The sequence below is a fragment of the Zalophus californianus genome, chromosome 7, assembly GCF_009762305.2.
Source record: "Zalophus californianus isolate mZalCal1 chromosome 7, mZalCal1.pri.v2, whole genome shotgun sequence".
In the NCBI taxonomy this organism is placed as follows: Eukaryota; Metazoa; Chordata; class Mammalia; order Carnivora; family Otariidae; genus Zalophus; species Zalophus californianus.
The window spans coordinates 72,600,824-72,626,659 of record NC_045601.1 but is presented as its reverse complement, the minus strand read 5'-3'; the positions used below and the strand labels follow the sequence as shown (position 1 = coordinate 72,626,659).

General features: G+C 38.4%; 1 long non-coding RNA gene across 2 annotated transcripts in view; it reads left to right on the top strand.

Moving 5' to 3' along the window:
- Positions 1–25,836, top strand: part of LOC113927603 — a 143,689-nt gene that overhangs the window by 18,100 nt on the left and 99,753 nt on the right. For both annotated transcript variants that reach the window (XR_003521679.1, XR_003521678.1), the window contains exon 3: positions 13,330–13,435. This is a non-coding gene — a long non-coding RNA (uncharacterized LOC113927603). The remainder of the gene's footprint in view (positions 1–13,329; positions 13,436–25,836) is intronic.

Genomic DNA, 25,836 nt, shown 5'->3' with positions numbered 1-25,836 from the left:
AGCTTTAGCTCCTGGCTGGATTAGTCTAAGAGTCATCTCATGTCCTTTGTCTGTGATTGGCTCAGGGATTGTCATATGACCAGTTCAGGCCAATGGAATTAATGGAGAGATTTTCTGGAATTGTCTTTCTGTCTCTTCTGGAAAGTTTTGGGAAGTAACCTCTTTTTCTCCAAAGTTGTTGTACATGAATATGTGGACTAGAAGTGTAAGGAAAAGCTGATTAGGAGGAGGACAAATCTCAGAAAATAGCAAAGAAGAGGACCCTGGATAAAGCAAATCCTGAAGCTTTCCTCATGTCTAGACTTTTAGAACTGGTGGCCAGTAAATTTCCCTTTTAGTATAAGCAACTTTGAATTGGGCTTTTGGGACTTGTGACTGAAAGTAGCCTTCACAATCTTGCTACATTATCGTCTATCCATAGCTAGAAACTTGCCGTGCACAAAATGTTTGGCTCAATACGTCTTATCTGCAGATATTTTATTCATTTTAAAAACAAAGATTGGAGGATTCTCTCTCCCTCAGCCCCTCCCCTTGCTTGCGTGTATTCTCTCTCTTTCAAAAATAAATATCTCTTTAAAAAAAAAAATGAAAGGCTGGAGCTACTGCAGAAGTGAAGAGAAGAACCTATCTTTTCAAGGATCTTATGTTAAAAGTTCTCACTTCCATATTTAACTGTCACTGGCAAACCTTTTTGATGGCTGAGAGGTTCAGGTTCCAGAATCAGGTCTTCGGTCTCCTCCGATCTCACAGGGAATGCTAACTCTGCTTGTCAGATCAGAAGCCCTGAGCTAGAGGTGTGCTTGCAGGGAGGGGGTGAAGGTGAGAATGAAGAAAAAAGATGAAGAGCACAGGTACTTATGAGGGTCAACAAGCTGTGAAATGAATCCTATGGAGTTTTCTCACTGTGAAAGAAATGAGAGCAGGTTCATAGTTTTAATCTTCCTTACTAGTAATGGTGGCAAAAAAGGAAAAGGAAATCAATATTTATTAAGTGGGTACTATTTTAGAGGCATTCTGCTAGGAACTGGGAGCTTTCATGCGTTTGGGGTGGTAAAAGGGTAGTAAAGGAAGGAATAACAATTGGGACAGGGCACCCTCATTAAGGTATGTGTCTGTCTCTTGCTTGCCTATTGGGAGGCGTATGTCTTTTATTTAATTTAATTCTCAGAGAAGTTCTTTGCTGTGTTATTATCCCTATTTTTATGGAATGAATAGAGGCACAGAGAAGTTGAGTAACTGACTTAAATTCACACAGAATTGAATGAGATCAAATCTCTTTCACTTCTAAGTCATTCTTCAGTACCTTATTCACACTTTCCTCCACCATTCTCGTCCTCCTTCCTCCTCATTCCCACCTTTAACAGCTCTCCTGGACAAAATGCACGAAGTCAGCTTGTTTCAAAATGAGGATATGGAGAAGTTATCAGTTATATGTTGCAGGCCACAGCGATAGGCACAGAATCTGGAAGCAATAGTTTATAAACAATTCCTTTTTCCAGATGCCTTTGCCCAGCTTCAGTGGCGGTCTTGCTTGTCAATTCATTTCTTGGCAGATGTCTGTGATGTTTATTTGCTTATAGTCTTACTTTCAGTTTATGTGTTTCCATTGTTTTCTTTTACAGAAATGGATTTTTCAATAGAATCATTCTCAAACCCAGACAAATTTTATCAGTTCAGGCACAGACATGTGGCCATTCTCCTACAGTTTATTTTCTGTTGGTGTTGAAATACCAATTTTGGAAAGGAGGGCCTCAAGAGAAGCCCATGGGCATGGGCCACAGGATGGCTGTGATTTGAATTGAAGTCTTTGGGTCCCTTTGGGGTAAGATGATGAAGCCAAAGTTCAAATACAAATATTTGGGATAGGGACAAAATTGAATTTATTGGATCTGTGTTAGGGGACCGGTTCCTGAGTCAAGGGGCACAAGACCAGAAGTTAGGGATCAGGGACTGTAAGGCAAAGAAAAGAGATGCGAGTCCAGGTAAATGAGAGTAAAAGGTTGCAAAGAAGGGTTCCTGGTTGAGGGTAAGCTATTTCGTAGATCTCTCGTAGGATAATACTTTGCCCTCATGAATTATGCAGAGTGGTGATATTGGATGAAGGTCTTTCTAGTATCATTTCCCTAGGGAGGAGGCAGGCTCTCAGACAGGAGACCTCATCTGAAACTAGCTAGCCCTAGGCAGACAGTAGAGTAGTGTGATGGTTGATTTTATGTACCAACTTGACTGGGCCATGGGGTGCACACACATTTGGTCAAACATTATTCTGGATATGTCTGTGAGGATATTTCTGGATAAGATTTTTTTTTTTTTTTTTGAGAGAGAGAGGTGGGGCAGAGGGAGAGGGAGAGAGAATCTTAAGTAGGCTCCATGCCCAGCACAGAGTCTGATGTGGGGCTTGACCTCGCAAAAACCCTGAGATCATGACCTGAGCTGAAATCAAGAATCTGATGCTTAACCCACTGAACCACCCCGACGCCCAGATTTTTTTTTTTTTGAGTATAGTTGACACACAGTGTTACATTATTTTTAGGTGTACAACATAGTGATTCAACAACTCTATAGGTTATGCTATGCTCACTCCAAGTGTAGGTACCATCTGTCACCATACAGTGCTATTACATTACCATTGACTATATTCCTTATGCTGTGCCTTTTATTCTCATGACTTACTCATTCCATAACTGGGAGCCTATATCTCCCACTCCCCTTTACCCATTTTGCCCAGCCCCTCTGCTCCCCTCCTCTCTGGCAACCATCAGTGTGTTCTATTTCTAGGTCTGATTCTGTTTTTTGTTTGTTTATGCATTTTTTTAAATTCCACATGGAAATGAAATCATATGGTATTTATTTGTGTTTCTCTGTTTGAATTATTTCACTTAGCACAATACCCTGTAGGTCCATCCATATTGTCACTAATGACACAATCTCATACTTTTTTATGGCTGAGTAATATTCCATTGTATATCTCTGCCACATCTTCTTTATCCATTCATCTACAGTTGGACACTTGGGGTAGATACCTCGGTTTTATATAAGGAAGAAACTTTTTAAAAAAAATTTAAGAAGAGTATCTAAAGAAATAAAGTAGGTTTAGAGATATGGATAAAAGGGCTCTGCAGTCAACCTTAGTCTGCTTTTTAAGAACTCCTCTAAGTATGTGTGTGGTGTGTATCTGTGTGTTTTTGGGGCATTAGGAGGAGAACCACATGTGAGACCCTCATGTGCATAGTGGGTTTTTTTTTGTGGTGAAGTACCCATACATGAAATATATCATTTTAACCATTTTAAAGCATACAATTCAGTGTCATTAAGTACATTTACAATGTTGTGCAGCCATCACCACTCTGTAGTTCCAGACCTTTTTCATTACCCCAGATGGAAACCCTGTATCTATTAAGCAATAGGAGGAAAAAGAATGAATCAGCAAAACACTCAGCATCTTCAACCTCACCTCTTTTGCCTGTGCAGAGAAAATATCTTTCCTGTTCCACATCATCCCAAATGATGCTTAAAGCTCTTTTGCGCCTCTGGGGCAAGAGTTTCACTGATAATCTCAGGTGATGTTTAGATGTATTCCATTTCAGAGGGTTCTTCTTTGAATCTAGAATCCCAAATGAAGGTGTCTTAAAAAATCAAATTCCTTTCCCATAAACCTACAATCAGTTCTAGAGCTGATAAATCTCTGGTTTCTAGATTAGGATCAGAGTTCGTCTGCCATTATACCCGTTTCCCCTGATTGGCTGACTGTTTGGCAGGAGGTGGGCCTACACCAAGCACAGTGGCTGCCTTCTCCTATACTAACTCCTTACTTTGAACCAGTGTCCATCATGCTGAAGGATACAGCACTGCTGTGAGGCTACCCAGAGAGGTGATAACATTTTGGTGTTCACAAAAAGCTGCTGGAGTTGATTACTTTGTTTTTTTCTTTTAATTATTGTTTTTATAGTAATTTTTATTTATTTATATCTTTTTTCTTTTTTTTAATTTAAATTCTAGTTAATTAACATACAGTGTAATATTGGTTTCAGGAGTAGAATTCAGTGACTCATCATTTATATACAACACCCAGCGCTCATCACAATGAGTGCCCTACTTGATACCCATCACCCATCTGGCCCCTTCCTCAACCACCTCCCTTCTTCAACCCTCATTTTGTTCTCTATTGTTTGGAATTGGTTACTTTGAAATTAATTTTCCACAGCTGAGATTGGAAAAGCTCCAGAAGAGAAATCCTTTAAAACTATTTGGAAGTACAGTGGTAAACTTTTTGAATTTTTCCCTATGAAATAGTAGAAATAAATTATTTACCCAGTATGTTAATTTCAATGTAATTAGGATTTACTTAAAACAAACAGACAAAAAGGTAGCATTAATATAAAAAGAAATGGCTCACACTAACATATTAAATAGAAAAAATGAATATACAATGACTTGGTATGGGTTCTGTACTCATTTCCAACATTATATGTTGAGTGGTTTCCACCATACCACCAGGCAGTTCTTCCTGAATTAATACCAGTTGAGTGTCCTACAGATCAACTCAGTTCTGATCCTATTTCCCGGAGATAGCAGATTCCACAGGCTGAGGGCTCAGTCCCAAAAGACTCCCCCTATTTTGATGCCAATAGTAAGCCCAGATTGTTATCTCTGCTCCTGACAAATGAGCTATAAATCTGAGGTTCCCAGGACCCCCTCCTTGGGTTCAATTAGTTTGCTAGATTGGCTCACAGAACTCAGAAAACCAATGTACTCAGTAGATTGCTATATTCCATATCCTCTCTGAGCACACCACTGTCCCCAAATCTCAGTGTGTTCACCAACCTGGAAGATCTCCAAACCCTGCCCTTTTGAGTTTTTATGGAGGCTTCGTTAGTTATGCATGACTGGTTAGATCACTGGCCATCAGTGATTGAAGTCAATCTTCAGTCCCTCTCCCCCCTTGGTGTGCTTACCAATCTTAGGTGTAATGGATGTGAAAGTAAGTACGAACATGCTTAGAAATGGAAAAAAACGTCAAGGAATACCATCAACATGGTGGTTTAATTGTTCATATTATTTAAATTTTGTGTCCCTGAGCAAGATAATATAGCCAAACCTATAATAAGTATATAGCCATTGCTCTGAGTAGGTCTTTGGGGGAAAATAAGTCAATGCAAGCAAACCCTTGCTTTAGGAAGCCCATCCTTGGGAGATTGCAACAGTGGGGGTCCTGCTATAAGGGCAGGAGGCAGGGAGGGATGGGTGGAGAGAGGGAGAAAGTGGGTGGCTGAGAACCATAACTTACTCAGATGATACTACAAGACCATATTGACTCTTCTGACTTCTTTTTGAATAAACCACTTAAGAAGAGGACTCACAGTTCTCAAGTTAAAGGGGTTTTAGTAAAATCATACCCATTGTTAACTACATCCATACCAAGGGAAAAACATTGGTCCCATTAGTCAGCCTACCTCAGGACCAGGGATGTTGAAAATGGGTTGGGAGAGAAGTTTGTGCCACTTTCTGCTTTGTTTTCCTTGTGTACTATGCCCAGGAAAAGCCTCTTGTCAGTTTTAGTGCATAGGGTTGAAAATGCTTAATATGATCACCTCACATAGATGAGTGAGTGCAGAATAAACTGTCACCTCCATACTAATTATTCTAGCTAGCAAATAAAAGCCATCTACAAATAAAAGTATGCACATCTTATTTGATTATGTTGAGTCATACATTGTTTACTCTTTGCTTCTTGTTTGCATATAGATTATACTTATTCAATGTATTAGTCTGCTCAGGCTGCTATAACAGAATACCATAGACTGGTAGCTCAAACAATAGAAATTTATTTTCTCACAGTTCTGGAGGCTGGAAATTCAGGATCAAGGTGCCCCTGGGATGGCTTCTGCTAAGGCCTTTCTCTTTGGCTTACATATGATTGTCTTTTCACTCTGTCCTCACATGGCCTTTTTTCTGTGTGTGTATACCCATGGTGTCTCTTCTTCTTGTTATAAAGACACCAGTCCTATTGGAGTTGGGCCATACTCCAACAGCCTAAATTTACCTTAATTACCTCCTTAAAGACCCTATCTCCAAATATAGTCACATTGGGGGTAAGGGCTTCAATATATGAATTTTGGAGAGGGGAGCATAATTCATTTCATATACTCAGTAAGATTATAAACTACACTAAAGCAGAGATCTTTCCCTGGCAACCACACCAGGAAAGCTGATAGGATCTATGATAAAAAGTACTGTTGTTGAACACAGACAGCTTATTGGAGGTGGGGGATATTGGGGTGGGAAGATAGTATTGTTTCCTCAAGAGAAGTAATTCTTGCCCCCTATGTTGAAATTCTTTGAGAAATGAATATCTAGATAAAGACTATGCGTAAAGAATAGAGGTGTAATGTGCCTTGGAGACCATGTAGTTCAGTCCTCTTGTTTTACCAGTGAGCATGTTGAGTGCCAGAAGATCATGAGCTTTGCAGGTTAGTGGCATAGTTAACCGCAGAGCTGGGAGGAGACTGCAACATTTTATTTTTCCATAACACATTGTCTCCAAATGTATCAATGCATAAGGAGGACCAGTGTATATAATCTATTCAGAGTTTCAAAAAGCTGGTTAATTTTTAATCCTAAAGGTGGTAAAACATAGAGTTGCAGGGAATTGGTCTTATTTTGGTATGGAACTGATAAATACAGGAAGTAAAAGTTTTGAAGAGATGAGCATTCATCTCGCTAGATATTCACATGACTCAAAAAACATTTATTTAATATTCAGTAGGTAGTGCCGAAGCTTGGGTTTTTAAATAGAAACATTTTTATGAATGGCCTAGGAAGGACCATGATTTCACTAAGTCAGCATTTTCAAAGAGGGATGTTGGTAAGGGTTAAGAGGAAAAGGGTTGCAGGCATAAATATATTTAGAAATAGTTAAAGTAAAAAGTGATTCTTTAGTGTAGAACTTCTCTGGGCTATTGCTACAATAATTAAATATGGTGGGTCAGTATGTTCCTAAACTTTCTTGACCAGAAAAGCTCTCTTTCATGGAATACCTTGTAGGAAATACTGTGAAGTCTGCAAGGCAGAATACCAAGTCAGTGAGGATGGGAAGGATCTGAGTGTCCAGGAACACTTACTATTTGCAGAATATACTTTGGTATGCTACATAGTCTTATCTTCTTTTTCCCATAAGTAATCTCACTTATAGTTTTCATACATATTACTTCCTGAGAAGGATGCCTATTTTCTAATTCTTTTGCATTATTTACAATTCCTTGTTATAGTACTCTATGCATAATAGATGCTTAGTAGATACTTGTTAATTATCAATGTGATTGTAGTAAATGAGTTGCTATGGTGATGACTGAGAGGTAATGTGATTAGGGAAGAAAAATAAAACTATATGTTTTAGGCATAAAAATTACAAACAAGAACTGTCACATTTGTAATTTTTCTTTATCTTAACATAGTTTTGACTCCACTCACATTTTCATTATTAATGTGGCTTCCTTTCCCTTTGAGTGTTATACAAGAATCCCAAGATTTGCAAGTATATGGAGATTGGCCGAGGGCCTTGAGTCTCCAGTTCATCATGACAACCCCTGATGCATTCATATGCAAGCCTGGATTATCCAGATGGGCCCAGTGTAATCACAAAGGCTCTTACAAGAGGGAGGCAGGAGGATCACAGTTAGAAAATAAGATGTGACAAAGGAAGCAGAAGTTAGAAAGAGAATCAAAGATGCTAAACTGCTGGCTTTGAAGATGGAGGAAGGCTTTGAAGATGGAGGATGGAGCCAGGAGACAAAGAAAGAAGGTGGTCTTTGCAAGTTGAAAAAGGCAAGGAAATGGATTTTCTCTTAGAACCTCCAAAAAAAAAATGCAGCCTTTCTCTGCTGACATTGATTTTAGCCAAGTGAAATCCGTCTGGAACTTCTGACCTCCAGAGCTATAAGATAGTGAATTTGTGTTTTAGCCGCCCAATTTGTGGTAATTTGTTTTAACAGCAATAGAAAACTAATACAGATTTGCATTATCTTGAAGCTTTGGGGGTTCTGCTACTTTCTTTCTAAGAGGGACCTGGGGTAGGACTGTGGATGTGGGTTGGGGTTGTACCATGGTGCCATTCTCCTATGCCACATTGCTGGGATATTGTTTGGAGCAGGGGCTATTCTATGGATCTTTAATGATGCTTTTCCATTTTTTCCCTCACCAACTTTATCTCCTCCCTTTATTCCCATTCCAGGAGAAAATCTATTCATTGAGCTCAAAGTTAGGAAAAGAGAGGCCTTCTTGAATGGAAGAAGGAAAATTCTATGCAAACAAATCACACATTTATAGCTCAATAAATCACCTCACCAAATGTACTTATAGAATAACATTCTAAACAGTGGGTCTTGATATAAGAAAGAGTCTTAGATACCCCCAGCCATTAAATCAATATCTTTTCCTTGGCTCACTTGCCTTTCTTTTGCTCTCAGTGAACCCAAAACTCTTCCTTCTCTACTACCCTTTATATATGTGTGCATATGTGTGTGTATGTGTACATGTGTGTATACATAGATATCAAATTCATATATATATCAGTAGATATAAAGTTTATATATAACATTTCTATGCATAATCTTAGTTTATAAGGGAAATAATGAGTTAAGATTTTCTAATTTAGAAGTACCTAGAAAAGACTAGCTAGAAATTTTCTTGGTTGCTTTGTGAGAAGAGAGATGGAGCAAATGTTTAATAAAAAAGGTGCCTAAGGTTTATTCTATGAGTTTTTTGGAAAATGTAGGTTTATGTACTCTAAATGATGTGACAGACAACAGAAATTCTATGCTTAATTTGCACACTAAAATGAGACTCTTGGCTCCTTTCAAAGCCATTAACGGTATCCCCCTATTTTCCCTCTGACAATAGTTAATACATATATTTTTTTCCTTTGGGCCATAACTGATAAAATGAACAGTTGAAAATAGTAACTTGAATCAAACGTTAAACTGGAATGAACCATACTAATTTGCCAAATCTTGAACTAAACCCAAATATTGCTTTTGTATTAAATCATAAATGCATTGTTCCCCCCACCCCACAATTGAACTGGTTTGAGCCAGAACTGAGCCTCCATATTTTTTTTTCCCAAATCACTGAATTGGAAGAAAGCTGAAATATCAGAATGTCTCCTAAACAGAATTTGAGCCAGACTGTTTCATTTGGTTTGAATCCCTGATGAAAAGGGAATTGTATCTTAATATGTTTGTTTTCATCTCTGTCTTTCCTGTATTTTTACGTGCAACAAGCATGAAGATCCCTTGTTATTTTCTAGAAGCTTTGGCAACCATAATTAGTCATACCAAAAATGTTCAGAGTTCCAAGTAATATTATCAAAAGGACTCACTCTTATATGGGCACACATAGAAGCTGACAAGTGGACAACTGGAGGCCTGCCTGTGACTGCCTGTAGGTAGAAGGATTCATAACACAAATTGGCCCTTCATCACCTTTTTTTAAAGAAAAATCCATTTGTCTTGACTATCTGCTGGTGTTCCATTGCACTGAGGCCCTTTTTCATAGATATTGAAGATGATTTGTCTGAAATTAAATTAAAGTATTTGTCTGAAATTAAAATAGGAAGTCTGACTCAAGGAGGCACAGTTTGGGAGAGGTGTCTCCATAGAGCAGGGCCAACATTTCTGTGAAGGCTTAGGTCTGTGTCCAGACAGATATCAGGGACTTGGCATTTTTCCAGGTTGGAACCTAAAAATTCAGAAAATTCTATGGATTTTTGAATTAGAGATAAGAATGGAGGTGCAAATGAGGGTTGCCGTATTGGATAAGGACTAGTCAATATTAGTTTTCTTCTGAATCAATTCTTCTGAGTCAGGCTATAGATGGAACTCATCTTTCTACATTATAAATTATACTTTATTATAAAATCTACAACAGAAGGTAAAGACCCTTAAAAACCATGTAATCTGTTCCTCTGACAGTGAAGGCCAGTTCTTTAATGCCGTCTTTGGTATTTTGTACCAACCTTTGAAAATACGAAACCCAACCCACTGGCATGTAGAGTAATTCTCAAGAGGGATTATTTTCTGAATCCACAGACTTCCTAATCAACCAAATTGCTACTAATAGCTTAAGTTTCTTGGTTCTACCCATTACTGTTTCACCATTTTGCTAGGTTATCACCTTCCTTTCTTACCTTTGGACATTTGTAGTCAAATATATCTTTCATCAGTCTTGTTATTTGCTTTACCAAGACCTCACTCTTAAATGACATTTCTCAATATCAATTTATTACTCTTTAATTAGCCTTGATAGCTTTTTAAAAATTATAATAGCTGAATACATTTTGCATTTTGTAAATACCTTTCTAAAAGTATGCTTTGTATTTCTAATCCCTGATGATCAATAGTTGCTCTTGTAATTACCTAAGAAGAGAAAGTATTGGAAATTTAGTTTAGATACACTTTTATAGCAAACGATAATTATGGAAACAGTAACAGTCTAGCAAATTATCTATGTGCATATGGGCTCTCTGAGGAATATATAGGCTACAATAGTTTAAGGGATATTTAAAGACTAAAGTAGAAGATTTGTTACTGATCATTTGAAGATGATATCTTTCTCTTGCACATTGATTTTCAACTTGCAAATCAGTTGTATATATAATCTCATTTTGCCCTAACCAGAATCCCAGAAGGGAGGCAGGGAAGAAACCATTATTTGTAGATTTGGACAAGAGCTCAAAGTGGAAGGGTACAGCTGGTTCTTAATTCTTTCAACAATTAGTCTCTGCTAGTCATCACCCCTTGATGTTTCCTGAAGTTTTTGTAAGCATTTCTTTACTTCATTTTTGTTTAGTTTTACAAAAGCTATAGTTCTTCTTTGCTTTCATTTGAATGATCCTCTGGAAAAAAGACAGTTTCTTCAATAAATGGTGCTGGGAAAATTGGACAGCCACATGCAGAAGAATGAAATTGGACCATTCTCTTATACCATACACAAAGATAAACTCAGAATGAATGAAAGACCTAAATGTGAGACAGGAATCCATCAAAATCCTAGAGGAGAACATATTCAGTAACCTCTTTGACATCAGCCACAGCAACTTCTTTCAAGACACATCTCTAAAGGCAAAGGAAACAAAAGCAAAAATAAACTTTTGGGACTTCATCAAGATAAAAAGCTTCTGCACAGCAAAGGAAACAGTCAACAAAACTAAGAGGCAACCCAAGGAATGGGAGAAAATATTTGCAAATGACATTACAGATAAAGGGCTGACATCTGAATGATCCTCTAGGTTCAAACAGATTGAAAAATTCTGAGAAACAGTATTCAGACCAAATTGAGATTATCTCCTCTTTGGAGTAAAATATATCTCCTTTAGGACCACGTAAACCAACCTAATTCCCACTGAAATTCTGACCAAAGAATTTTATTTGTCTTCTAATTGAATGCCATTTTATTTCTTGTATCTACTAAAAGTTGTATGTAAAAAAGTTTTTAAAAATCCCATTTTTGTTCATTAGCCTACAGCAAGTTTACAACTTTAGGAAGAAATAAGACAGGGAGGCATATTAAAGACAGCACTGACCTGAGTAGGAGGAGACCAGTGTTCTAGTCCTATACCTATCACTGATTCCTTATGCCCATCTGAGCCTTCGCTTAGTAATCTGTAATATGAGATAGTTGGACTGTCTGGTCTCTACAGTTCCCCTGCTAACTCTGAGATTTCAAAGTCCTGAAATTAAAATTGTTGATTTCTGATTATGCCAGATCTCCCAGCCTATCTTCTAGGATAATGAGATCTATATTCTAATTATATGATGGGAGCAGTGTTAAAGTTGTCTGAGGCAGGGACTGCTATGTGTGTGCCAGAACTCATCTCCTATAGCTTTTGGTACATAGTAAATGACTGAGTTCTGGCATCTGGAATGTGGGTAGATTATGGGCACTTTTAAGTCTGATTGCAAAGCATTCCAGCACAACCATCTCTTTCTCTATTCCTCATTTCTGGCCAGAACCTCGGGACTTTCTGGTCACAGGTGATAGTGGAGATACAAGATAGAAGGAGTCTGAGCCCTTGAATCTCTGCATGGAAGGTTGCCTGTTCAACACATGATTATACTACATGTGAGAGAAATTAACTTCTTTGAGTCCACTGAGATTATCTTTCACTGCAGCTAATACTAAAGTAGGATGCTGATTAACACAAAAAATTAAAATGTGCATCATTGGTTTGAGGGTCAGGTGGTGGAAGGCAAAGAAGAGATATGGTTACCTGGAAGACTGAAGAGCTCTGTTGTACCATGGCAAAATGTTTGGTAAAAATATCACCTGTGATGACTTGGAAGACATATATTTGCCTATAGCTCTATCACAAATGAGGGGGGGGTCTATGATTATATTGACTATTATTGACTATTTTGAGAAAAACATTATAATAAGAAATAGAGCAAGTTTTGGCTAGTTCTCAAGCAGAGAATCAAGGGAATGGAGAAATTCTAGGTATTAGGGCCTTACAGGTTGGAAACACCAACTACTTCTCATAAGATTTAAGATTAAAAGGGCTTTAATGAAAAAGCCAGCAAGACTTCTCAGATAAAGACAATAACTTATTTAGTGGTGTTACCTTCCCAGCAAACTCTATTTGTTCAGATAACCTCAATGTAATTATTTTAATTGTGTGTGTGTGAGAGAGAGAGAGAGAGAGAGAGAACAATGAGACGGAGAGGGCAGAGAGGGAAAGAGAAAGAAGGGCATGGGGTGAAGAAGGTAAGAAGACAGGTTGGAGAATTATGTCTGAGAAAGAATTTTGGATGTGATTATTTGGCATTTAAAACTGACTGAAAGTGGCTTTAATCCTACAAGATTTTTTAAGGGAATCTACTGCCAAAGAAAGCATGAATCTGTTCTAAGTGTGGGACTGGTTAGAGACTTAAAACAACCTTGGGCAGGAAGTGGGCTGCAAAAGATGCACAGTGTGCAGATATCCATTTTAGTCATGGCCTTGGAGATGAATGGACAAAGAAGAATTTCCCAAGGTTGTGTCTGTAGCCATGGAAACTAATGAACAAAGAAGTACCTTCTAGAGAGCAGAATCAGTCTGTAAGTAAGAAACTTCCCAAATCCCAGGGTTGAGGGCCTTCACTATGGCTGCCCAGCAGGATTTTTTTTTTTCCCATTCACCAGGAACTACTATGTGCCTTACATTCTTATTTTGAATGAGGGATTTTATTATAATTATCATGGCCCTACTTCACCATTGTATATTGAATGTTTGTACAAGAGCGGACAGACAACTTGATATTTAGTTCTTAAGTCACTATTTTTTTAATGTCCTAGCTGCTGGGCCACAAGGAGCCACCTGATAGAGCTGACAGAAAGACTGTTCTTCAAAGGGAGAACCTGCCTTTTGAACTGGTTGCAGTGACTGGATGTGGCTTTGGAGGTACCTTTTGCCAGGGTTGAGGTGGGAAACATTGGGAGTCTGGTAAATGTGTTCTATAGATAGGAGGAACTGTAAAGTTGATATTTGACAATAAGAATGCCATGGCAGAATTGCTGTATGTTAACAATGTCATTTCTTCTATCTCTTGACAAACAGTGAGACTACTTTTCTCAGTCTTGCTTTTGTGTGGTCGTATGATTGAGGTTTGGCCAATGCAATGGAAACCGAGACACTTACAGGATATGTTAGAAAATATAACCATGGGGGCACCTGGGTGGCTCAGTTGGTTGAGCATCAGACTCTTGGTTTCAGCTTAGGTCATGATCTCGGGGTTGTGAGATCAAGCCCTGCACCTGGCATGGAGTCTCCTTGAGATCCTCTCCTCCTCTGCCCCTCCCCCTGCTCACACTCATGTTCTCTCTTTCTCTAAAATAAATAGATAAATCTTAAAAATATATATAACCATGATCCCTAACAAATCAACTCTACATTAATTGTTAGCTTTAGAAAAAAATCCCAATAAAGTCAAATACCTAAACTATATCTTTAAAAAGTTTTATATCAGGCCCCCCACTCACCATGGCACTTCCTGGCTCCAGTGGTCCCAAGGTCCCAATCAGCCTTTGCAAACCTAAGCTCCAGGCAGGCACTCATGAACCCAGTTTCCCAGATGCAAAAATTCTCAAAAAAATACCAGCGAGCCAAATTCAGTAACACATTAAAAAAATCATAAACCATGGTCAAGTGGGTTTCATCCCTTGGTATGCATGGATGCTTCAACATATACAAATCAATAAACGTGATAAACCACGTTAATAGAATAAAGATAAAGAACATATAATCATCTCAATAGATGCAGAAAAATTCAACATCCTTTCATAATTAAAATTCAAAATTCTTTCATAATTAAAACTCTCAACAAATTAGGTATAGAAGGAACATACCTCAATGGAAAGGCCATATAAGACAAACCCACAGTTAACATCATCCTCAATGATGAAAGGTTGAAAAGTTTTCCACTAAGATCAGCAACAAGACAGGGTGCTTACTCTTACCACTCCTATCCAACATAGTATTGGAAGTCCTAGCAAGAACAATTAGGCAATAAAAAAAACAAAACAAAACAAAAACACAAAAGTTATCTGGATCAGAAAGAAATAAATAAAATCGTCTCTGAGGATGATATGATCTTACATATAGAAAATCCTAAAGACTCTACCAAAAACTGTTAGAACTAATCAATGAATTCAGTCAAGTTGCAGGATACAACAAAATCAATATACAAAAATCAATTGTGTTTCTATACACTAAAAATGAACTATCTGAAAAAGAAATAAAGAAAACAATCACATTTGCATTAGAGTCAAAAGTAATAAAATACAAATAAATTTAACCAAGGAGCTGAACAACCTGTACACTGAAAATTATAAGACACTGATGAAAAGCCTTGACAAAGAAACAAAGAAATACAATGATATCTTGTGTTCATGGATTGGAAGAATTAATAATGTTAAAATGTCTACACTACCCAAAGTGATCTGCAGACACAATGCCATCCCTATCAAAATTCCAATTTTGGAATCCCTATCCAATTCGGGATCTTTCACAGAGATAGAAAAAACATTCCTAAAATTTGTATGGCACAACAAAAGACCCCGAATAGTCAAAGCAATCCTGAGAAAGAAGAATGAAGCTGGAGGACCACACTTCCTCACTTCAAACTTAATTATAAAATCATAGTAGTCAAAACAGTATGGTACTGGCATAAAAACAGACATAGACCAATGGAACAGAATAGAGAGCCCAGAAATAAACCCACACATGGTCAACTAATATTTGACAAGGGAGCCAAGAACACTCAATGAAGAAAAGATAGTCTCTTCAAAAACTGGTGCTGGGAAAAGTAGATATTCACATTTAAAGAACAAAATTAGACCATTATCTTATACTACTCACAAAAATCAACTTGAAATGGATTGAAGATTTAAATGTAAGAACTGCAAATGTACTTTACTAGAAGAAAACTTTAGGGAAAAAGCTTTTTGACATTGGTCAAGGCAGTGGTTTTTGGACATGACACCAAAAACATAAGCAACAAAAGCAAATGGGACTACATCAAACTAAAGAGCTTTTTTATCGCAAAAGAAACAATCAGCAAAATGAAAAAGCAACCTACGGAATGGGAGAAAATATTTGTAAATCTTATATCTGATAAGGGGTAATATTCAAAATATATAAGGATCTCCTACAATGCAATAGCAAAAAAAAAAAAATTGATTAAAAAATGGGCAGAGTCAGGCACCTGGGTGGCTCAGTTAAGGGTCCAACTCTTGATTTCAGCTCAGGTCATGATCTCAGGGTTGGGGAATCGAGCCCAACACTGGGCTCTGTGCTGGACGTGGAGCCTGCTTAAGATTCTCTCTCTCCATCGCCCCCTGCCCCTCCCCCCCAAAAAATGGGCAGTTGACTAGAATAGACATTTTTCCAAATGATACCTACAAATGACCGACCAATGGGTACATGAAAAGGTATTCAGCCTTGCTAATCATCAGGGAAATGGGAATCAAAACCATAATGAAATATTACCTCAAACCTGTTAGAATGAGTATGATAAAAAAGACAAGAGACAAGTATTGGTGAGGCTGTGGAAGAAAAGGGAACAGCTGTGCACTGTTGGTGGAAATGTAACCTGGTGCAGCCACCATGGAAAACAGTATGGAAATTCCTCGAGAAATTAAAAATAGAGTTACCATGATCCAGCAATCCTACTTCTGGGGATATATCTGAAGGAAATGAAATCACTATCTCAAAGAGATATCGGCACCCCAGTGTTCATTATTTAAAATAGCCAAAATATAGGAAGAACCTAAGTGTTTTTTGACAGATGAAAAGATAAAGAATATGTTGTATGTACACACACACACACAGTGGAGTATTACTTAACAATGTGAAAGAAGGAAATCCTGCCATTTACAACATGGATAGACAAGGGCATTATACTAAGTGAAATAAGTTAGACAAAGTCAAATACTGTATGTTCTCACTTATATGTAGAATTTAAAAAAGCCAAACTCAAAACAGAGAGTAGAAAATGGTGGTTTCCAGGGGCTGAAGGGTGGGGAAAATGGGGAGATGTTGGTCAAAGCATAGAAACTTCTAATTATAAGATGAATAACTTCAGGGATCAAATATACAGCATGGTGACTATAATTAACAATACTATATTTTATACTTGAAAGTTTTTAAGAGAGTAGATCTTAAATACTATCACCACACACAAAAAAATGGTATTTATGTGAGGGGATGGAGAAGTTTAACCTTACTGTGGTAATCATTTTGCAATATACATGTGTATCAAATCATTACATTGTACACCTTAACTTATATTGTATGTCAACAGTGTCTGTAGGTTAAAAGAGAAGGGTTACAACTAAAAAAAAGGGAAGTTATGCACTCTAACTCCTCTAAAAAATGCTGAGATTACTAGATTATATAGCCAATGGAGGTTTGCTAGGGTCTGTGAAGCCCAGGGCTGGAAGTCAAGGAGTGAAGTTTCAGGCTATCCCTAATTAGCAACCTGAACTTCAAAAGTCATTAACTTTTCTGAGCCCGGTTTCCTCATTGATACATAGACCTCAAGGTTCCTCTCAGCTCTGTATTGAATGGAATCACTTGGATCTAGTGTCTTTGTTTCTTAGTGTTCCCAGCCTAATCAAAAGTAAAATTCACTGAGAACCTTGATAAAACTATACTTTTTTCATTTGTTCCTTTAAACATGCTGTTTCTGCCATACCTGGAGATGAAAAGCAGCTGACTTCTACCCTCTCAAGTCCCTCAAGTAGCTAAATAGAAACTTGAGAATCTAGTCAGTTTTACTTGCCTTTTCTTCACCTTGTTTTCTAGGCCAATTAGGAAAGTTTTTAGAACTCTTTCCTTTCTGGCTGTCAAATACTATTTTTTAAGTCATGTTTGGGCTTATCAGAATTACTATATGTTAGGGGTGCCTGGGTGGCTCAGTTGGTTAAGCAGCTGCCTTCAGCTCAGGTCTGATCTCATGGGTCCTGGGATGGAGCCTGTGTCAGGCTGCTTCTCTCTCTGCCTCCCCTCCACCACATGCAAGGGCTCGAGTGCTCTTTCTTCTCTCTCAAATAAATGAATAAGATCTTAAAAAAAAAAAAAGAACTACTATATGTCAGTTACTGTTTTTGCCAGTCCTTACTTGAAAACAATAGGTTAGTGTTATGTAAATGACCCAAAGGTGGCCTCTGGGTGTTGACCCCTAGGTATTTCCCCACTGCAGGCTGAGATGCGGTAGCTCAAAATCCTACCGGCGCCAAACCCAAAGTTTTACACTTACCAATTATTTTAAAAATAGGTCAAAGAAGCACATTTTTGGCTATTTAGAGACTGGTTGCTTTGCATACGCTGTGAAACCTCACTCAACAGCTTTTATCTATTTATAAGACAGGTCATTGCAGTTATAAGGCCCCATGCTGCTATGGCCCTTTGGAGCTGTACAACCCTGCCATGCTGAGTGACATCACCTAGACACTAAACCCTCCCCTCTTCTGACTAGCCTTTCCTTTGCCTGAACTCTAGCCTCTGTACAGTTTCTTGCTGTGAGGGATGAACCCTGTCATGCAACCTTGTCCAAACACTGCCCAATAAAGCTTGTTATGTTGACTGCCTCTTGTGATCATATCCTTTTCCTTGCTCAGCCCCCAATACCCTGGCAGTTAGGTGTATCAGTTGTTGCTCTGTGGGGAAATGGCAGCCCTTTGGACTGACTGACACCCACTAGACTTTTAGGTTCCTACATCAGTCTCAGCCTCCCCTGACAAACTTGTTTAAAGACAACACTGCAGGGATGCTTAGGTGGCTCAGTTGGTTAGGCATGGGACTCTTGATTTCGGCTCAGTTCATGATCTCAGGTTGTGAGATTGAGCCCTGTGTTGGGCTCCACACCAGGCGTGGAGCCTACTTAGGATCTCTCTCTTCCTCTCCCTTTGCTCTCCAATCCCCCCACCTCAAAAAAGAAAGAAGAAAAGTAAAAAAATTAAAGATAACACTGCAGTTGCTCTTTCCATAATCATTCTAGGTTTTTTTCTCCTTGGTGTTATTAATCATAGTTATAAATTTGTGAATTTTCTCTCTGCCCCATTAGAATGTCAGCTCTGTGAAGAGGGGGATTTAGCTGTTTTGTCTCTCCAGTGCCTAACATGGCTTTGATCTAGAACGTATCAGTTAAATATTTGTTCAATGAATGAAAATTAAGTGACTACCTCTATTAAAACTTGTATGGGTCCCCCCCCCCCACATTTCATGGTAGTCACTTAGGTTCAGCTAACACTTTTATGGGTGTCAATTTATAATCCAGAATTTACAACTCAAACCAATAAATGATTACCTCAAAAAACTTGTTAACCATGGATTTATGAATTGTTCTTTTTTGGGAAGTCTGAATTAGATTTAAAAAAACATACATATAAATAAAGAGAAGCATATTGTATTAGTAATATGCTCTCAGCTACAACTAACAGAATACCCCACTAAAAGTGCTTTGACAATTGAGGTTTGTTTTTCTCCCATAACAAGGAGCTAAGAGGTAACCCATTCTAGGGCCAGATCAGTGCTCAATAAGGTTAGAATATTTGGATGAATTTTTGCCTTATGGTCACAAAATTGTGGCAGCATCAAACCTCATGTCCTAAAATGGCATCCTCCTAAGCAGGAAGGAAGTGAGAGAGCAGAGAACTTTCCAGTTTTCATCAAGAGAGGACAATACTTTCCAGAAGCCCCCAGAGAACTTTACATTGGATCCTGTTGGCCAGCATGGGGACACATGTCCTTAGAACACTCACTGACAGACGGGGAAGACATTTCTGTGTCTGGCTTAATATGATTTATCCTCTGCAGTGAGAGAGCAAAGGATCTATATCAAATCCTGAATTAACTTGGGATTTTTCAGGTAAGAAGAAAGGAGGATGCATTTGAGTGGGCAATTGATAATATTGGCTGTACAAAATGCATTGTCTCCAGTCTCCCCATTTTTCTTTTTCTCATTTTTGCTTATCTTTCTTTATTACTTAAAACTTTTGGGGGATCTAATAAAAAAAAGCCTTAAATTTTAAAAGTATCTGGATATCTGTCATTCAATTAATCATTTTTCAAGTATTTACTGAGCACTTAAAATGGGCTCTGCATTTTCCTAAATGCTGTTTCCTAGTCTGCTGAAGGAAATGGTATAAAAACACAAAATGATGGACTCTTGTCTCACATTTAGGTCTTACAACCATTTTGAGTCTATTTTTGTGTGTGGTGTAAGGAAATGATCCAGTTCCATTCTTCTGCATGTGGCTGTCCAATTACACAAACAATGAATCATGGAACACTACATCAAAAACTAATGATGTAATGTATGGTGATTAACATAACATTAAGATAAAATAAAAAAATACAAAATGAAGAACAAAGAATACAATTAGGAAGATTCTATCCCTTTTTTTCAGTTGAGAATTGCTTTCTGTTTTTCCTGAGACTGTGGTTACTGCTTACTTAATTGCTCAAATGATGATTAACTTTGTGTGCAAGGTTTCTCTGCCACAGAACCACACTTGGCAGGGGACTGTTTCCATTGTGCCATGTTTATGATTTGGGATTTATAAAAGGAAGGGAGGGATCCAGATGTGCCAGAAAAGCTTGTCTTGCTTTTGTGGCTTCTCCAGAATAGTTGCATGTTCACTTAAAGGAGAAACAAACAACTGTGGGCCTCGTGGAACTGGGATAAATCATGTGGCTGTGACCCAAAGAGATGACAGGGCTTTATTACCTGATGAACAAGCATAAAATCCTGTGACGTAAGTTCTTTGGGGCATATTTACTCAATGGCCTGTTTTAGTTTTAGTTTTGGTGGCATATACGCCATCACTGACACTAATTTTCCCTGCCCACTGCTTGCATGAATCACTGCCCAGTGATCCCTGACTGCCTGTACAGGTTTTAGTACTGTTTTCAGATGCCAGTACTCTGCTTATTTACCTTTTGAGATGCTGAATATTTAAGGAGTTTGAAATAAACTCTATTCTCCTTAGTTAGCCAGTTAAAAATTCTGGTGCTTTTCTCTTTGAAGTGCCATCCATTGACCAACATTGGCATCATTTGGGAACTCGCTAGAAATGCAAAATTTCTGGCCCCATCCCAGACCCACTGAATCAGAATTTTCATTTTAATAGGATCCCTAAATAATTCTTATGCACATTCACGTTTGAGAAGCACTGGCCTAGCAGACTTTGCCTATAGTTATTATTATCCTAGTCGTCATGGTTGACATCATCATCATCAAATGTGTAAGGTGGCCAGCCACAGGGAGTATGGTTAGCTAAAAACAGAAAGCAGGCCACAACTCACACACAGAAACTCCTTTTGGTTATCTCACATCCTTCCCAGGTGGCCCTATGTGAGAGAATTCTACTGAGAACTTGCAGGGAGGGTCCTTTAATAGAAGGTCAGTGTGAAAAGGGACCTCAAAGATTCTGAGCATAACAGCATCAGACAGAAGTGCCTAGGAGCTTTGTTCTACAGCACACAGATTTATGTGCCCCATCCTAAATCTCCTATATCAGAATCTCCTCTGTGGGGCTTTAGGATCTGGACTTTTTGGTGATTCCAGAAATTCTTGTGTAGCCATCCTGGCACCAGTTAACATAACAGCATTGGGAATAGCAGTTCTGGTCCCAGTTCTTCCATTTGATGCTGGAATTTTTACTTCCATACTTATGACTCATTGTTGGCCTCAGATTAAACACTTCTACTATGAGAAAAATTACTATAAATATAAATATAATTTGGAGGCTCATGTGACATACTGAACTCTTATGGCCCTGGCCAGGCCTAACATTCTTCTCTTTTCCCTTTTGGATCCTGTGGGGAATGGTGGGAACAACCCCAGACCAGGTTCTACTTCCAACTGTACCATTGTTGGAATTCATTTGGGGCCAGAAGTATTATTTCACAGATAAGATCTAAGGACAAAAAAGGTGCTCGTGATTGTGGGTAAGCTGCTACACCTTTCTGGTTTCCTCCACTGTAGAATAACATTGCTGACCTTTAGTGCCATTTCCTAAAATCCATTGTGGGATTCTAGGAAGACACAGGTCCATTTCCCCATCTTTCAACAATTTAATTGGCCTCTAAGTCCAACCCTGGCATTGCTGATATATGAGTAACCATATCAGTAAGCTGAAACAGACCTTTAGTGCCTCTGCGGGGACTCACGTACATTAATATTTACTTGGTAAAGATGACATTTAGAATGCATTTTGATTAATGTTCCTGAAAATAAACAAATTCCTTATACTAGCTGGACTGTGGAACCTGCATTTGTTTGGAGATGTAGGAAGGCAAGACATACAATTTTTCAGTCTTGTTACTGAGAAATAGTTTTCTTTCCAGGGTTTTCAGAATATCTGTTTGTTTAGAAATTTCAATGAATTCCTTTAAAATTTAGGAAACATCGCCAGTCATCAAATAGGGTATATCTTAGGAGTTGAAATGGTATTACTTTAGCTGGACATATTTTTAAAACTAAGACCCTGTGAGATGAGAGCCTATCTTTTCAAGGAGGAACTTAAATCAAGAAAGTTCAAACTCTGAGTCATATGGACTCCACAGCTTGAACAGAAATGCCAAGGGGGTGCCTGGCTGACTCGCTCAGTTGCAATCATGCAGCTATTGATCTCAGGGTTGTGAGTTCGAGCTCCACGTTGGGTGTAGAGATTACTTAAAAATAAAACATTTAAAAAAGAAAGAAAGAGAGAGAAATGCCAAGGACAACTTGGAAGAGAGTCTTTGGCTAATATCAGGTCTAAACTAAAACTAAACAGGAAGCCACAGCAGTGAGAAGGAAGGCCAGTACCATCAGTTGCTAATGTGTCTCAGCTAAAGGAGACTAGGGTGGGAAAACTGTCAAGGAATATCCATGCCCACAGATGTCAGTCTTATTGTGCATGGTGTTTTCTTTCCTGTCCCTTGAATCTCACACAGCTCTCTGGTTGGGCCCAGAAGTTTTATCATTTCACAGATAAGATCTGAGGAACCCAAAAATTGTTAGCACCCCACTTTGAGGTCAGGACATAGGTACACATATGCCTAACTCTCACAAGAGAATATTCACAGGGCAAATGTTGATAGTTTATCATGGTGCTGTGTTTTAAAGACCAGAGATGAATTTTCCAATACTATGTTTTCCAGATCTTTTAAAAAATCATCAAAATATTTTTTATGTTTTCTAGTAGAAGTTTTTTTTTTTTTTTTTTTTTTTTATGGTGGAACTCCAATATGTATAACTGAGCTGCTCTGGGTGAATTAAGAAGGGACTCTACCTTTTTGGTCAGCCCTTTACTTCCTCCTCAAATCCTTATCAATCCATGTAGTTCCAGTGACACAATTACAGCTTATAAACCCTTGCTTTATTATATCATCTTTGGAAAATTTTTTGTTCTTATCTGAAGTCTGAACCTTCACCAATATCATGCAGCAGTCTTAGAAATTTTTTAATTATCTTTTTTTTTTGGTTTCATATCGTCCTAGTGAAAGCATATTCCTGTTTTTCTTAAGATTTTTATTTATTTATTTATTTTGAGAGAGAGAGAGAGAGTGAGCCCAAGCAGGGGGAAGGGGCAGAGGGTGAGGGAGAAGCAGACTGCCTGCTGAGCAGCGAGCCCAACATGGGGCTCCATCCCAGGACCCTGGGATCATGACCTGAGCTGAAGGCAGACACCTAACCGACTGAGGAACTCAGGCGTCCCATTCCCGGTTTTCAAAACTCAGTTCATAATTCTTTCCCTGGGGGCATACTTTGCTGGTTCTACAAGACTGACCTAAGTGCTCTGTCCTCCAGTAGTGCTTTATGGGAGCCTTCCTGTATCCCCGTGTAGCCACCCTGATATGGGGAATTGTATGGTTAGTCTTTTCAGTCCCCAGTTCTTGTTTCCAGGGAGATGAGAGTTTGTTTTCAGATCAGATCCCAGGCAGAAAGTGCCCTTTCCCAACCCAAAAGGGGTTTATACACTTTCTATCGTTTTCACAGGAGAATAAAGCTTATTTGGGCACAGACTCCCAGCTGCTACATGGGAAGTCATGCTGACAAGGCAGAGAGCTGCAGTGTCACACAAGTGAAGAGGCAGCTATGGGGAAAGAGAACTGAAATTTTCCAAAGGAGTCATTTGATAAAAATTTAGTACTTAAAGATTATACTTCAGGAAAATTGATTAGCAAAGGCAGAGCTTTGTGGCTTTTTTTTTCACTATTATGAAAGGAGGTTCTATTCTTAGCCCAGCCCTTGTAAACTGATGTAACTTATAAACGTACCCGAACCATTGTACTAGTAGTGTTATTTTCTGCCTCCTTTTCTTCTGCCTCCTCATGGTCTTTTAGTGAATGGTCAGATTTAAACCTATTGGCTTAGGGCACCTTCCTCATTTCTAGGTCTCTGTTTGGGGTGGCCATTTTCTGCCTTCAATGCAGAACAGGAAGAGAGGACATTTACGTGGAGAGTACTGATGAAAATCATTTATTATTGACTATGTCAGGCAGTCCAACAAGGAAAGTGTTAGACTTATTTTGAAGATGAGGAAATGGAAAATTTAAGTCAGCCAGATTCACATATTCAGTAAGAGGCTGAGCTGAAATTTGAACCTTGTTTTGAACAATATAAACCTTCTGTTCTTTCCACTCTGCCCAATGGAATGATAATTCTTCAGGACCTTCAACTGTTCTAGGAAATGCCACATCAAAGATTTCATTAAGTGCTCAAAAAACACTTTTGATGACCCATGAGTTGCATGAGGAAGGGCAACTGAGAAATGTTTTGTACCCATGTGAATGACTGGGTCAGTGGAATTACTCTGACTTATCTCAGAGCTGTGGCTTCCTGCTCGTGAAAGACAATTTGTTGGAGAATTTCTCTGAGCATCATAACTACTGCTACGATGTCTCTCCTGTACTAAAAAAAGGAGTGTCTTGTCATGGGTTTGCCTCTGATGTAACTACAAATCTTTATTACTCATGTCTGCAGCAATCTGAAATACATACATGATGGGAGGTGAGCACGTTTTTTGGGACCAGGCATTTGTGCCATGTTGGATACAAGCTTGTGTTTGTATTTGCTTTTAAATAGACTTCCTCATTAAATAAGGTTACACCTATGGTGAACGCTGTGAATTGTTTAAGACTATTGAATCACAGACCTGTACCTCTGAAACAAATAATACATTATATGTTAAAAAAAAGAAAATAGTAGGAAGGGTAAAATGAAGGGGAGGAAATTGGAGGGGGAGACGAACCATGACAGACTATGGACTCTGAGAAACAAACTGAGCGTTCTAGAGGGGAGGGGGTGGGGGGATGGGTTAGCCTGGTGATGAGTATTAAAGAGGGCGCATTCTGCATGGAGCACTGGGTGTTATACGCAAACAATGAATCATGGAACACGACATCAAAAGCTAATGATTTAATGTATGGTGATTAACATAACATAATACAAATTTAAAAATAAAATAAAATAAAATAAATATACGCCCCCCAAAATAAATAAATAAATAAATAAATAAATATGGTTGCACCTTGCAGACCATGAATTCACAAGTTAGGCCACACACTGCAGAAGTTATTGAAATTCTGAGCTTATTAAACTTTTTGAGAGTCTAATTAGCCTTATGCTTTTTGCCTAGGAAATATGTACATGCAGACATACCAAATCTTCCTACATCTAGAAAGTGTTCTTTGATCCCAGTCAAGAACCTTGCTCTAAGAGGAACAAGGGCTAGGGCACTTGAACTGGAAAGAAAGATTTCATTTTCTTTTCTCTCACTATCCCACCTTCATCCCCAAATATCCCACAATAAAGGTGTTTTATGAAAGATAGGGTGGCAGGAGTCTCTTTGTAAAGTCTTGCTCACAATCTTTATTGTTTAATTTAACGCTAATGATTTTATTTCCTAGAGAAGTTAGTTGAATTAAAAAAGCTCTTGGTATTCTCAAATGCTGTCACCCAGCTGAGTGCTGCATCATTCCAATGGTCATCTACCACATGTAGCTGACACTGTGTAGTGCATCCTGGTGCTCTGGAAGCTCCCAGCGATTCCATGTCCAACTGATCCAGAGAGGTTGGCTCCATTCTTCAAGGCAGTGAGTGCTTCCCTCTTGAAAACTCTACCATATGTATGGCAAAAAGCGAATTAAACTTCCATAGTGTCAGATTTTTTAAAAGGCAAGTCTCAGTCTTTCTGGAATTGTGAAACTTTCATGTGATTGCCAGCATTTCCTTAAAATTCTAGAAAGTGTGTTTTCATTTTTACAAGATAAACTCATTTAAAATTAATTTTATTTTGAAAATTTGTGAG